At 41.1% G+C, this 13,727-nt stretch overlaps 1 long non-coding RNA gene across 2 annotated transcripts; it reads right to left on the bottom strand.

The window, feature by feature from the left end:
* Nucleotides 1-229: 229 nt before the first annotated feature.
* LOC119537467 lies at nucleotides 230-6,563 on the bottom strand. 2 transcript variants are annotated; one of them, XR_005217432.1, is made up of 3 exons: nucleotides 6,508-6,563; nucleotides 1,632-1,681; nucleotides 230-331 (listed from the first exon to the last, which is right to left on the bottom strand). It is a non-coding gene; the product is annotated as an uncharacterized LOC119537467 (long non-coding RNA). The 2 variants fall into 2 exon arrangements; XR_005217433.1 differs by lacking the exon at nucleotides 6,508-6,563 and adding an exon at nucleotides 5,137-5,249.
* Nucleotides 6,564-13,727: the final 7,164 nt, after the last annotated feature.

The raw sequence follows: 13,727 nt of genomic DNA, 5'->3' as shown, positions 1-13,727 counted from the left end.
AGTCACAAGTGGAGACATTCATCATATACACCTGTTTCTGTTCTGCAGCCTGAGATAAGGGCCTTAAGTTTACAAAGTTTCACAAGAAAATGGAATCTGCTGTTCTTCTTTTCTACCTCCTCTTAGCCAACCACTCAGCTTCACCCCAACTCAGCTGGAATGGAGGGCTCATTATCAGCTGCACAGGCCACAGTCTTGAGCACAGGTAGTAGCTCAGCAATCCCAACTCACCTTCCATTGCTTAAAGAGGGAAAGAAGCCTGGAATCTTTGAAATCTCTCTGGTAGAGGTGTGGGACAGCTTCCAGACACCACCTCAGTGGAATCTCGCCACTATTGATAACAAGGAAAATAAACATTTATTGAGTGCATTCTCTATGCCAAGCATTGTGCTTTATATGTGCTATCTCATTAAAAGTTCCCAACAGCGCTATGAGGTGGGTACTAACCTTATACCCATTTTATGGATGAGGAAACAGACCAGCTCTGTAATTGGTCTGAGGTCACATGGGTAGCAAAAGCAAGGATGCAAACAGATCTTTCTTCCTGACGTGCAGAGAACCTAACCACCCCCTCAGAAGGAACTGTCTTCCTTGCCGCTGTGTATCTTCCTTTTCATTGAATGGGCTATGATATTTCCCTTTTGATATCTGCTCAAATTTTCAGAACTATCTTGGTTTCCCATTGGAGTATAAAATTCCTGAGGGTAGGGAACCATTTTTAATACCGTTTTTGGGAATGATGCAAGAACATAAATGCTGACTGACCAACTAAAGTGGTTAAAACACCATGAGTGTTTAATAAATGCTATTTCTGGTTGTTATTAAAATTGGTAATATTTCATGTACCAGGTAATTCTTTTCCTCTATCACAGGGTTTCTCAACCTCAGCACTACTGACATTTTTGGGCCAGATAATACTTTCTTGTAGGGGCCTGTTCTGTGCATTGTAGGATGTTTAGCAGAATCCCTTGCCTCTATCCACTAGATGCCAGTAGCGAAACCCCTCTCCCCCTAGTTGCGACAAGCAAAAATTCTTCCAGACATGACCAGATGTCTCCTGGGTGGCAAAATCGCCCCCCAGTTGAGAATCACTGCTCTAGAGTAAGCAAATAAAAATGATAGTACTTATTCCCTCAGAGAAGAAAGCTTATTTCTACCTATCATAAAACAGCACTCTTATTACTTGTAGTTAATAAATAGGAGAGTTCCTGAGAGTTAGTTGTAAGATAAAAGCCCCAGAGCACCAATTTCAGAAGATCAAGATAATCTTCCTGTTATGCCTGAACTAAATCACTTTCTGCTTGTAGAATCTCTCAGAATGGGATGTCATAGGGTTTACAAAGAGGCCTGGGTTCATATCCCAGCTAGCAGCTTTTTAGAACAAGATGGAGTTAGGATAAAAAAACTTTAATCTCAGTTCCTTTACTTTTTAGCTTTTGGTCAATACACTTAATATTGCTGTATCTCAGTTTCCTATAAAATAGGGAGGCAAGTTCCTAGCCCCTAGGATTTTTGTGAGGATTAAAGGCGAAACAGTTGAAAGCAACTATCTTGCAAGGTCTGCCTCAAGAAGGCTCAAAAACAGTCAGTTCTTTCCCTTTCCCCACTTGTCACCAGAGCATCCTGCATACCTGATTTATTTTCCTCTTCCCAATCCAGCATAGCTTCACCTGAGACTCACCTGTGGGGTTTCAAAAAAAGTACACCAACTAAATCAGAAGTGCTGACATGAGAGCATATATTGTAACTATTTAAATATTTATTCATGATAAAGGCAATATATTATCTTTCATTAAATTTTATTGATGCCAAAAATAAAAGTAATATTATTTGTATCAGTTCTAAAAATAGGGTGATAATATATGAATCAATAATCGATATATTAAAAATTATATAAATCAGTATATCTCCAGCTAACATCTATTGTATTCTTAGAATCAATAAGTTCCATTAGAATTTTTTAATTTTGTTTTAATTTCAATTTAAATGTTCAAATATATTTTACATGTTATGGGGAAAAAAACATCTTTGAAGCGATAATCCTCAACTGAAGGACATTTTCATAGAATAAGACTTTAAATTTCTTAAGTCCTCATTCCTTAAAGTTTGAGGAAATACTGCTACAAATAATTCTAAAATTAATGTAGCAATAACAAATGATGTAAGTGACAAAATTGCATTTGTACCCAAAGCAAAGAACAGTCTATTTGTTCTCAGGAGAGTAGATTGTATCATCCGTTTTGTTTATAGGAAAGATAAGATACAATATACAGTAATGATATCTAAATATTAGTTCATGGTTTGAAATCAGTACAAAAGGAAAAGAATCACAGTTCAGGATTAATGGCAGAAGTTAGTAGCAGCAAAGGGAAATAAATGATTTAAAGGACATTCTTGTGACTCAACTAATCTAATGATATTGAGAGTGGAAGTATGGAGCTGGATTCAAGACTGGTTTTCAGTAGACTTGCTGTAAATAATTAGCCCCCCTGTTAGAAGTATATACTCTGTTAACAGATCAATAAACTCCACATGAGCAGGGACTTTGTTTTATTCTCCCAGCACCACAAATACAGAGACACTCCATAAACATTTGCTAAAGAGTGACCCCCACCTTCCTCTTAGTATCATATTTTTCTACCCTTTTCTTCCTATATTATTAATTTCTTACTTTTCAAATCTTGAATGCATTTCTGCAAGCTATATAAAATACAAGCTAAGGTTTCAGAAAATAAATACACTTTAAAGAATTGGATGCAAGAGAATTCCCATGACTAGCTTATTGCCCTGACTTTGCCCCTGGACGGGTGTCTCCGTCACATCTTTGTCATATGACGGTTAGTGCCATTTACCACCACACTAATCCACAGTTCACCCTGGATGTTGCAATCCATATCCCACTGATTAAATTGTCCTGTATTTTTTTCACTATTGAGCTCTCCAGTTAAACAGTAGGGCCCATGCAGTTGTACTGTTTGATGAAATGCTCAGCCCTCCAATGAAATTTGAAAGTATAGCTAAATAGAATTTTAAAAAGCTACTCTTTCTAGTGGTAACTGACCTGGGATTGCTAAACTTTTTTCAGGTGCCCTGCAATGTGCTTTCTCTCCTGCATAGTCACTGCTTCTCCAGGAGGGAACCCACACTGGCAGGGGACAGAGTGTGTCCAAACCTTCCTCCCCCAACGTGGGAGACACCTTTTCTGGTTGCTCTTCCGGCTGGGCTTTGGGAGGCCGGAGCCCTGACTTCACTTCGTGGCCCATCTTCACTTCCTTATCCACTAACCCACTCTCTGATAAAACCACTTACTGCCCTCAACACTTTTATTTCTTCCTAAATGTGAATGAAATCAATTCCTGATTTGGGGGAGACTAAGGATTCTAATGTTAGAAAGAGGAGCTTTAAAGGTCTGCCCTCCCACTCAATGAGAAAGGGTCCTGTACCTTCACCCTGAGACACAGCTTTCCCCCCCCAGTAACACCAGGCATTCCTGGGAAGCTACAACGGAAAGCAAATCTTCATACATCCCTGATTTCTGGGCTTTGTGTTTCAGGGACCTAGAAAGGATGCCAGTTTTCCATTTTACCTAATAAGGATTTTAAAAATAAACAGAAAAAAAGAAAAAAAAATCCTACCATCTACAATTTACAATAACCATAATTGAATAAAAGAAAGGACATTTAACAAAAAAAAAGCTATACTGTCAGAATAAAAGACCTTTGCGTTGAATAACTTTTACTTTATTTTTTAAAATCTATTTGCCCTCATTTCTCTCATTCCGCAGAAGACAAGTGAACAGTTTATCAAGATTGGCACCAGCCTGGAGTTTAGCCACCAATTATTGTACAGCAGGAGTTATTCTCTTCTAAGGCTATAGGACCTTGAGCAGTTTAATCAACCCCCACCCCAACCCACCCCAACCCCAGTTCACTGACCACTGGAAATAAATAAAGCAATGTGAATAAGGCATTGTGCAGATGGAGCTGTGCTCTTGACACAAGAGTTAGGATTAAATGAAAGCACAGGTGTGATCAACAAAAAGTCATGAGCAAAGATACAACAATTAACCATTGCAATAGCAAATTTCTCTCCAGACTCTATAAAATGCAAATAGACTAGGCAAGAGTCCCAAATGTACTACAAAGTATACACACAGCATATTAAAATTAAAATGTACTGTATCTTGACTTTGGCTTATCTGAATCTAAATTTCTAAGTAGAGCAAACATGTATTAACTAGATAGTAGAGCTGTACAGTGGGGAGAAAACCCAGCCAAGAGGACGGAAGCCAGGCCTCGACTTTGCCACAAGTGGTTCTACTACCTTAGGTAAGTGGTTAATCTTTCTTTTGAGTTTTCTCAGATGTAAATGAGGGTGTCAGACGAAACTTATCTCTTAAGGACAGTTCAGCTTTAAAATTCTTAATGTGATATATAATAGTGTGTTCTCTCTCTGAGAATTTGTAGGGCCTTGGGGAATGAGGAGGATGGTCTGCATCTTCTAAAAAGCTGACCACTGGGTTATGGGGTCCTCAGAAGCATAACATCCACTATCCTGAACCAAAGAGTTCTTCTAAGGTAGGACACTAGCACAGAGAGTTGAAAACAGAATGGTATATGGGAAAAATCTACCTGTAGCATACTAGGGACTATAATTAATAGGAATACCTTACTGGTATCACACAAATACTAGAGACAAATAATTAAGGGTTGACAAGAGCTACAAGGTGTTTTGGGTCATGAGAATTGTTTAAAATGGAGAGTGATGATTAAAAACAAACAAACAGAGCCAAAGGGTATAACCCAATCAGTCCATAAATCAATAAGCAGTGGATGAAGCATCCACTGTGGGCAAGCAAATGAGAGCCAAAGTCCTCTGCCCTCCCTCTTCCTTTGATGGTAATGACTGCCACTTACCAAGCACTTTGTGGCAGGCATTCAACATGCATGATTCTTTTTTAACCCTTGAAACAATCCTGCAAGCCATAATCTGAGTAAGAAAACCAAGGTGCAGACAGGTTAAGTACAGCCCAAAGTTACAACGTGAGAAGCTGGCTTCAGTCTGAGGCCTCTGACTCTAAACCCTGTGTTCTTTTCCCTGTGTTTGCCATGTTACTTCTTCATACTTTTGACATACCCAGGAGGCTGGATCAAAAACCCCAGGGCTCCTCAAACTGACGACTCCCTGCCTTCACCAGTGGTCACATGTGATGAATTTAGGTGAGTCTCCCTTTAGATGTGACGTTGGGAAGACCAGCTGCTCCCTCTTCTGGTAGCTCTCCTTCCGCAGCACGAAGAGTCTCTGCATATACGCTCCATAAAAGCTCCATGCGGGCAGGCAAATTTGTGATACATAGTAGTCATAGAACCCAGCTTTTCCAAGTTTAATGGTTAGCCAGGCATTCAGTTCCAGCCTGGTTTACTCAGATCAGCTGCTAAACCCTTGCCACTCAATTATGATCCATGGATCAGCAGCACCTTGACATCACCTGGGAGCCTGTTAGCAATGAGGCCTCTCAGGCCCCACCCCAGACCTACAGAATCAGAACATGCACGTTAACAAGCTCCTCCACGTGTTTTGAATGCACATTAAAGTTTAAAAAGCACTATTCTAGACTCACCTGTGGAGCTTTTAAAACGTGTGGATTTCCAGGCTCTAAAATCCAAAATTCTAGGGTGAGGGCATAGGACAGGATGGGCGATTTCTGTGTATTTCTGGAAAAACTAGTTTTCTTTGGGGCCCCTGTCCTCGAAAAAAGTCAAGACTTTGATGACTGGAATCCATGAACAACTTTGTTTTGTCAACAACTGTCCCTGTAGCCAGCAGACAATGCTCCCCTCCCTAGAGGCAATGCTTGTGTGTCGCAAACAGGCATCCGCTGGACTGAGCGCCACATAGCAGTGAATGAACTGAGCAATTTTGCTTAGAGTTTTCCCTTCCAAACTACTCACCAACTCCAATCCATGACTCTGTCCCCCAATTCATGGAGACATTTAGGCTCTTGTCCCCATATTAAGAGCAGGACTCCTATATTTTGTTTTTCTCTTAAACCACTGGCTTATGCTGGTACAAATTTAGGGAGGAGGAAGGGAATTAACACATGTCAAATACATACTGTGTGTCAGATCCACCCCATCCCCCAAAATAATTTTTGTAAATATTTACTTTAACCTAAAGCTCAGATAGGTTAAAACTCTCCCAAAGCCAGGAATCTAAATAGAATCTAACACTAAAGCCCTGTCTCATTCCTTCTATTACCCCAACTTGTCTACTCAACAAATTATATAAATAAAAATTTTTGAGATATAATTCACATACCATAAAACTCACCCTTTTAAAGTGTACAATTCAATGTTTTTATTATACTCACAAAGTTTGCAATCATTCCCACTATCTAATTTCAGGACATCTCTATCATCCCCAAAAGAAATCCCAACCAATTAACAGTCACTTCCCATTTCACCCCCTCCCCCAGCCCCTGGCAACCACTTTTTTCTATGAATTTACCTTTTCTGGACAGTTCATATAAATGAAATCATACAATAGGTGGCCTTTTGCATCTGGCTTCCTTGTCTTAGCATGTTTTCAAGATTTATCCATGTTGTAGTATGAATCAGTATTTCATTCCTTCTTACTACTGAATAATATTCCATTGTATGTATATACTATATTTTGTTTAGCCATTCCTCCACTGATGGATATTTGAGTTGTTTCCATTTTTTTGGCTATTATGAGTAATGCTCCAATAAACATTTGTGTATAAGTTTTTGTGTGGCCATATGTTTTCAACTCTCTTGGATATATAATAGGATTAGAATTAGGGTCATGTTGAGGAACTGCCAACCATTTTCCAAAGCAGCTGCATCATTTTACATTCCTACCAGCCTGAGTGTTCCAATTTCTCCATATCCTCACCAGCATTTGCTTTGACCTTTTTTATTATAGCCATCCTAATGGCTGAGACACAGCTGCTTTTTTTAAACAAATGCTCCTCATATTGTTGCAAGGTTTTGGTTAATTTCCAAAGTTCTGAAAAAGTTAATTTTGACTATTTTTTCCAGGGTTCTCATTGCTGTTATAGAGCAGTGATTTTTGAAGGTCCTCACTCCACTATTCTGGAAGTGCTTCTCTTGAAGAAACATTTACAAGTATCACCTTGATTCATTTCTTTTTTTAGATTTGTTTTTCTTTGTATTCACATAATAAAATGGTTCTTTCCTCTTTTCTCCTTCAGTGAATAAATCACAAAAATCAGAGGGGGATATGAAAAAAAATTTTTTTCTGATTTTTTTTTAAAGTCATTTCCTTGTGTTATGGTGCTGTGGAAGAAAGTATCAGGAGCAAGGTGGACCACATCTTTTCTTTCCAAAGAAATAAGTATAAATCCAGAAGCACAATCTTTTTCTAGTTCTAAGCTAGGGGTTAGAGATATGTTAGAGTAAGAAGGCTTTTATGCCTATGTATCCTACAGAAAAAACAGAGGAGCTTCTAAGTGAACCAGGTATGTAAGGATTACTCAACTCTGAATTTCACTTTGCCTGTATTTACCCCTTCTCCATAGGCTTCTTCAAATAGCATTTCCTGAGATAAGTGAGATGCAAATAATCAGTGCATTCCTTTTCTGGAGCAGAACTGATATTGGAAAAGGATCACTGGTGACAAGTAGAAGGAGAATCATTCCTGGTGATATTTTGGGCCAAATTCCAGAAGCCGGTTCATTTTAGGGAAGTGTGGAAAGGAGATTTGCATGTCTAATCTCATCCAAGAAGCTCCAGCCCAGAACATATAAACAGGGGGGTGGGTTGTCAGTCTTACTCAGCTCCAGACACAAGAGTTTCCCAAAGAGACTGAGACCATGGCAGTCCTCCATTCTGCACTGCTGCCACTCGGGCTGTTTCTGTGCCTGGGACTGCTGCTTTCTTCTGCCAGCTCTGAAAGTTCCAGTGACAACTGCATCTTCTTTGATGAGATCTACACCACCAGCAGCGGTCCAGACATCAGGGTCAATTCAAATGTCTATGAAAGCAATACAACATACGTAGGTGAGTAAAAGCCATTCACTCTGCTGTCCTTTGTTCTCCAAGGGGAGTTAGCCAGAATTTCAAAACATACCCTTCTGTCCCTTCTTTTGGTTACACAAAACATGTATTTTTTTAACCCGATGGGAAGTGGCAGAGGAGTGGGGGAGGGGGGTGGAGAAAGAATGAAAACAGGTAACAGTGGACTGGAAAGGACTATTTCTGCATGTTTCCTGTGCAAACCTAAGCCACGAGAGTCATTAAGTCACAACACACAGGTTGAGCCCCAGAAGGAGAATACCTGGAGCAAGTTCTCTGACTTAAAAAAAAAAAAGCAAGGGCAGGGGGGAGGGCGTCCTCATCATTTTAAGTGATAATAATTTCATCATAATAGGTAGTCTTTTCACATCCATTTGATAAAACAATGGCTACTATGGGTGATTGTATATTGTACAACTCCAGGATGCACTGCTCACAGTTAGTCAATGGGTAAACAACCCAGTAAGCTGTACAGGGAAAGTATTACTTTCCTCGCTCTTTATATGAGGAACCTGAAACTCAGAGAAGTGTACAACTTGCTCAAGTTCTCACTGCTAGCAAGTGGCAGAACTGGCACTTGAATCCAGATCTTTTCATTCCCAATCCAATGCTTTTCTTACAGATGTCAAGTAATATTTTATAAATATCCCTTTTTTTTTGATTAGCCAAAGCTACAAGTCAAGGAATGTGCTTTCTAATTAGTTTCATAATAAGAACAACAAAATGTAATATGGTTCTTCACATGTATTAATGTATGTGATCCTCATAACAACCTATTAGGTAGATACCATCATCATTCCCATTTTTGTGGATAAGAAAACAGAGACAGAGATGCTAAGTGACGTACTCAGGTCACAGAGCTACTTAAATGGTGAGGCTGGGAGATGAGCCCAAGCATTCTAGCTGCAGAGACCCTGCCCTTAACCACTGTGCTGACCTCCTCTCAATTACAGTAATGAGCACTGTCACTTCTTACTATGTACTGGGTACTGTTCTAGGGGCAAAATCTATTATCTTCCCCATTTTACAGATAAGATTTGAGGTACAGAGAAGTTAAGAAATTTACCCAATCTAGTCACATACCTAGTAAGTAACCTATTGAACCTAACTAATACAGCCAAAATTTGTCAAGTTTTATCTGTGCAGGCTGTCCAGTTTCAGAGCCTGTCTTCTTATCTACTATGTTATCCTGCCTCTCTTTGCTCACCAACCAAATCTTGTAGGGACTTCCAGGGTGATAGCTATACCCTGGGTGATGGCCTACAGATTTCAGGCCTCGGCAGGTGAACAACCGTGACATGCCTGAACACACTCATACTGGCTTGTCTTGTATTACTTTTTCTCATTGATGGTCACGAGGGAGCTCAATATGTCCCACTTGCTCAGGCAGTGGATCTTGTCCTACCAGGACAGGGAAAATAAGCTTGTAATTCAAAATGATGACCAGTCGGGCATATATGTGACCTTGGGAGTGAAGAAGGAGCTGGGGGGTTGGGTAGGGGGTCGTCAGAGCGACTACAGAGAAAGAGATTACAAGCTGTTGGAATGGAGAGGGGAAAAACCTATCTTGTGTAGATGCTGTGGAGGGAGAGTCATGGGATCTGGGGGCAGTCTGGAAGTAGGAAGACAAAAGAAAGAAGAGACAAAAGATGAACCATAAGACCCTTGAAAGGGAACATGCCAGGGTGAAAAGGCAATCACAGCCATCAGTTTCAGGAACAGCAGAGGGCAAGGGGAAGGAGGAGAGAAACTAAGGTCCTTTGGCTGCTCACTCCATGCCATGTACCTCCAAAATTTCATGTCATTTCCATCTCAGAAAGAACAGAAATGTGCTAGAGCCCTGTGATAAACTGACATGCAGTGGGAATGATGTTAGTTGAGGGTCAAAATCCTATTCCCACGGAGATACAAAATGTCAGATTCCACACCCAGGATTCCACAGCAAGCTCCATGACTTCCTGGTGGGGTATCACTTCAGGACACAGCCGTGACCTCTGGGGAGACTATGAATAAATGCCCACAAAAGCCAACTGCTTTTCTTTACTTTGTTTTTATTTATTAATTTTTTTTTAATTTCAAGTTTATGTCAACATTGGTAAGTCATACATAAATGCCTTGGCAGGTCCCAAGAGACAATGGCATCCCAGGCAAAGTCTCTTAGAACAAGTTCCCTGAATCTGCCTTGTTATCCATGAAAGAAACCCTTAATGCGATGACTTTCACATTAAGACAGTGCTGGGTAAGCATCTGCCTCCATTTTTTACTTCTATGGGCAAGAGGGATGTGACTTGCCTGTCTTTATTCCGAACCTTCTGCTTTAAGGGCACTATATAATATTGGATGCCAGACTTTATAAGTCAATTAGTGAGTAGTTATTTAGTGCCCTCCAGGTACCCAGCACTGGGATGGCCAGATACTGACACAGATGAAACCACAGTGCATAGTGTAAGCCAGGATATAATTAAATACTTAACTTCACGGTAAAATAATGTAACTGTTTCGAGAATGGGAGGAAAAGAGGGCTAAAGTGGTCAGAGGATAGGACATAAAAGCTGGATCTGAGAGTTTAATCGGGAATGGGATGTGAAGGAAGGAAGGATTCCAGACAAGGAGCCAGACATGGACAAAGGCCAGGGGCAGGTGGGAGCCAGGGGCCTTTGCAGAAGGGGTGGAAGACTCGCTGCCCCTTGGTGACAGGGCAAATAGCAGTGAGGCTGGGTTACAAAGAGTCACCAAAATCATGTGCCGGGAACTAGAAGCAATGGAACATTAGTAGAAATGTTCAGATGCTCTAGAAAGGTTCAGATGCATGTGAAGGTTTTGGAAAAGAGTGTGACCTGATGGAAGTGGTGTTTGAGGAAGGCCGGTCTGGCAGCATGGAGGGAGAAAAGCCTAGAGCCCAGAAATCCAGGTGCCTACAATGACTTGGGAGGGAAGGAGGACTTGAATCAGAGGCAAAGAGGGAAAGCAGAGGAAAGGACAGAGGCAAGAGCATGTGCCAAGGAAGAGCTAACAGACGTGATGACTATCTGGATGATACCACCACTTGTCACTTTCTACATCACCATCATGCCCAGATCTAGGACAAAGGACAGGTTCTCACTGAGCAAGTCAGGACGCGTGGGAACTGGGTCAGCCAGCTTTGACAAACAGAAGAGAAAAATGTGATGTGCTAAAAATAATATAATGAAAACAACTGCAACTTATCTAACACCAATCAGATGTTAAAATCTTTATATTTTTCCTCTTTAATCCTCCCAAGAACCTTTTGAGAAAGGTATTGGAATCTCCATATAATGGGGATAATGTCATTATTCCCAGTCCTGAAACCAGGCATAGCAGGCATTTGATAATATTTGTGGTGTGAATGATGAACATTAAGGAAACTGAGGCTCAGGGGTGACATGACTTACTCCTGTTTAAGTCAGAATTCAGATCCAGGATTGTCTGAGCCTATTGTGCTATATGATCAATTTTCTTTGCTTTGTGAAGAAGTCTTTGAAGGAATTTCATGTGGCTAAGGGGGCCCTGGAGAACAACACCCTAGCATGGCAGAATTCATTCAGAAAGGATCTTCTAAGCTAGTGTCCTATTTTGCTAGGGCTGCCATAACAAAATACCACAAACTGGGTGGCTTAAAACAACAGTAACTTATTATCTCACAATGCTGTAGGCTGGTAGTCCAAAATCTGTAGATGCTGGCAGCTTTCTCTGAAGTCTGCAGGGTAATGGCAGTGGCTTGCCAGCAATCCATGGCATCCTTTGGTTTGTGGCATAATTCACAATCTGCCTCCATCACATGGCTGTCTTTTCTGGATGTTGGTCTGTCTCCAGATTTCCTCTTCTGAACACGTGTCAGTGAGGCCCCTGGTGAGTGTGTGCTAGGCTAGGTCACAGAGAAAGACTCACCTGGGTGGAGAAGGTCCAGGGACTCTCTGGGCCTATTTGACAGGTGCCTGGACTAGGGGCCCTGTGGTTCAGAGGCCCCCTTCCCTGTCACCCTGAACAACACAGACAAAGAGCATCAGTATTTCTGGCACCAGGAAATGGGCTTTGTTTTTAACATTTGCTTATATTCCTAGCACTTTCCAGGGACCCACTTGACCTTTTCACATGCATCAGCCCCTTCCATCCTCACACTCTGCCCTCATTTGGCTCAGAGAGGTTAAGAGACAGCCCAGGATCTACCCCTAGGATATGGTAAAACCAAGGCCAGAGTACAGGTCTTCTTTTGCCCATCTTTTACTGTTGAAAATTTTGAAAACACAACAAGGCAGGAGAAGAAAGTAAAAAGAATCTGTATACCTACTACCCAAAAAAATCACCAGAGTTAAGCTCTTAGTATATTTCCTTCCAGATTTTTTTCACCATACTATTTTGTAACTTGCTTTTTTTCACACTTAATTTTTATTTCACAACCTCTATCTCTTTTCTCACTGCATAGATGGCTGATTTTCCTTTAATTATGTCTTCATAGTAATGATTCCTGGGTTGAAAAGTAACAGCTCTGTGATCCTGCGAGCAGCAGACAAGAACAATAATTCCGTAGGCCTCTGGCAAGGAGCACACCAGCAGTGTAACAACAGCGTTCTGTATCAGACGAAGAACCTGATGGACACACCTTTCATGGCCAACTGGTCCTCTCCTAATTCGGTGGACACAGTTGCAGTCGAGATACAGTAAGAACCTATTGATACATGACTTGCTTTGGGCTTTAAAAATTTCATATTAGTTTACGCAGTTTTGCATTGACCTGGTAGGATTCAATATACAATCCAGTTATGATGTGGAAAATTTAATAGTCACACTCCCTTTTCTGCCTCATCATCTTAGTCATACCTTTTTATCTCTTGGAGTTTACACATGTACACACACCCCAGTTATGCTCAACATAAATAAAAATAACTGGGTACCCTGTTTGTTTCAAACTCTCCACCCTCAACCTGGATAATCATTAAAAAAAAAAAAAAAAAAAAAAGATTGATTTGGAAATGGCTTGCCAACAGAAAGTATGGTGGTTGTGTAATAAAACTGGCTTTTCTAGTGTCCCGCAAAAGGGATGCACTCAGATTCTGAGGTGAGGCCGACTGGGGACTCACATCACACTTAAGCTTCCTCCCAGCAAGGGATTTGCCATCAGGTTAATTTTAGGAACCAAATATTGGGAGGTGCTTAGGCCCTCAGATTGCCATTTTTACTGAAAGAGCAGGTCTGACCATGAGGCATGCCTACTGTGAACAGCCATCAAGTCTTTGTGAACGGTGCTGAGGACAATGACGATGCAGTCAAGCCACCCCACCCTCTCCTGCTGGGCCTTCAGCCTGTTCTGACCTCATTGGCTTTGGAGGGGGTACTCTCATACCCTTAGAGCATCTTGCAAGCGCAGAATCCAAAGGAAGCTGCTACAATCCAGCCATACAATGACAGCAGTTGTTTAGAAGCCAACCAAGGCTAATTAGAGCAATCACTTTCCTTCATCTCACCTCATTAAAGCCTTCACACTCCACGCAACCACAGATGAAAGACCAGAGACCATCTACACAAGAAACAGCGTGTTCATTCCTGCTGACGATGTGGTGTCCAGACCCCTCCTGACTGGCATACCCCCATCTGAAGCACTGACAGCTCTGCTTGTTCACAATGTAACCCACGGCCTTGATCAGCCAGTCA

This window comes from Choloepus didactylus, chromosome 6 (assembly GCF_015220235.1).
Source record: "Choloepus didactylus isolate mChoDid1 chromosome 6, mChoDid1.pri, whole genome shotgun sequence".
Classification (NCBI taxonomy): domain Eukaryota; kingdom Metazoa; phylum Chordata; class Mammalia; order Pilosa; family Megalonychidae; genus Choloepus; species Choloepus didactylus.
This window is presented reverse-complemented; position numbering and strand designations above follow the sequence as displayed.